Source organism: Montipora capricornis, chromosome 6, assembly GCF_036669925.1.
Source record: "Montipora capricornis isolate CH-2021 chromosome 6, ASM3666992v2, whole genome shotgun sequence".
NCBI lineage: Eukaryota > Metazoa > Cnidaria > Anthozoa > Scleractinia > Acroporidae > Montipora > Montipora capricornis.
The window spans coordinates 62,249,407-62,251,675 of NC_090888.1; the positions used below are offsets into that span (position 1 = coordinate 62,249,407).

At 39.3% G+C, this 2,269-nt stretch overlaps 1 pseudogene; it reads left to right on the top strand.

The window, feature by feature from the left end:
* Positions 1-213: 213 nt before the first annotated feature.
* LOC138054263 (transient receptor potential cation channel subfamily A member 1-like) overlaps positions 214-2,269 on the top strand; it is a 15,804-nt pseudogene continuing 13,748 nt past the window's right edge.

Sequence of the window (2,269 nt, forward strand, 5' to 3'; positions counted from 1 at the left end):
AGCTTAACTTTTGGCTGTTGTGTGCCCTTCGTGTATAGTCAAAATTGAATGATCAGAATGTTTTTTTCGTTTGGTTTTTGAATGCTTCCTATGTTCTTCCTAATCGGACACAACATCGAAAATAGCTTCTTAATATTTTTTCAGTTTGAATGTCAGAAGGAGCCTTACAAGTTGCAATCTCTATGGCTTAGATGACGCCGTGGTGGGGCCAGTATGAGGGTAAACCATGAGGGCCACTTGCTCAGGTCAGGGTCGACATGTGATCATAGTGATTAGGCAATGTTGTGTTTAAAATGTACTCATCATAAACACCTAAAATACATACGACGAGAATTTAACCATGGACATTGCCTCAGTGATAATTTTTTCTGGTTACGGCCCTGTAAGTAGAGTAAATAACCACAGACGTAACGAAGTCATCTGTTCACCATGCACCTGTATCTGAAGTCTCCGAAGGAAGTAATTTCAATTATTTAATGGTTGGCGCATTTTTGTTTGTCATTCAACGACATGTATTTAACTACACCCTAATGATATTGACTGAAAGTCTGGGGAGGGTTTGATAAAGTGGCAGGGAAAAGCGGGGCTGATGAATTAAATTAAAAGGGATTTATACAGATAAATCTCTCCACCCAATGAGGGATTTTGTAGAAACAACCCAAAAACAAATAAGGCGAGTGAATTTTCATTGACAGCTTTCTCTGCAGCAAAAAATGAAATTCTGATTATTTCTATAACGACGTGTTACAATTTAAAGTGTTTAAAATTATGAAAATATATTGATTAAAAGCACGTCCAAATTCAAGCTAAATTCAGAGCGTTGATATTATTGCAAAGACCTAACATCTCTACGCCCGGTGCACTTCATGACAAACTTCAATTTTCTCTTGCAAAATTGTGTGGAATTCCTTTCTGCAGTCCTCTGGTTGCTATCGTTGCGCGGAGGCTGTGGTTCGTAAATTGACCCTCGATTCCAGCGTCCTTGCTTAACCCACTGGACAATTTCTATACCAAACTGCAAAATGTGCAAAAAATATTATTAGACCATTTTTACAACCTAACGAACAGAATTGCTTTTTTTTAACTTACCATCATCAAAATACTTGAATCCACGTTCAGGAGTCAAGAAGAACACGTCTTTCGCCACTCCAGACTAGGGACACCTGGACAAATATTTCTCGAACAGCTGAACGAAACAGAGTTGAGGCGAACTGTTGTTTGTGTAATAATGCTCAATTCGTAATTTTGCGCAAGAAAGAGCTCCTCGTAGCTGTCCATGACAGGAACGCATGAACAGACTACTGGTGCGAAGAAAAAATTGTTAACGAGAATCAAAACAACTAAAGAAACGGAGAAAAACCTGTGAAAATCACACCGTTATGCCATGAAGTTTTTCCAAAGTCTATTTTTCAAAATCTTTTGAAAAGCACACAATTATGTCAATTCCATTGTCTTCGTTTCGATCTCACGAAGGTGTGAACCTCCAAATTAGCCAGTCGGTCAATAAAAGACTGGGTCTAAAATGCAGACTGAGGCCTAGGCCTATTTTTGTACTGCAGTCTGCATTTTAGACCCAGTCTGTCAGTCTACAGTCTGCAGTTTGCATTTTTATACTGACCGATTAGCCAGCACTTGTTCCCTTGAAACAAAGATATGAATTTATTTAATCATAGTATATATGCTGGTACAACAGCAGTGGAAAATTCAGCGAAAACAGCGGGAACATGGAAAACATGACACAAGGCGTGTGCCGCGACATTAGCTGTATGCGATGCAATAGAATTTAAATTACAACCATCCAGAAAGCAGGCCTTATCATGATCTACCACCGCATAAGTGTAAGTTCTGCAACAGTTAGCAACACCTAGCTCGTTAAGTCGCTCTAGTTACTTCTGCTATCAGTTTTCATGAAAGCTAGGGTGTATATGAAGAAAGTACGTCAAGCTTTCCTTCAGTTACTTCAAGGCATACCAATGGAAAGCGTTGAATAGCTTAACATAGGCAGATAAACATTGTATTTTGTAAGATGAATAATAGCCCACCTTGATCCAAGATCATTCTCGCGACTTCTGAATGACAATTTTGAATAGCACAATGAAGGGGAGTCATCTTGTCCTCAGAAATCGCTTTGATGTCAGCTCCATAAGTCAGCAGGATTTGGCAGACCTTTGTGTGGCCTTCACTGCAGGCCAGATGCAACGCCGTTTTACACAGAGTCATCTTTAGCATCAACGTGAACCATAGGCTGATATAAGAGAACTTTAACAAT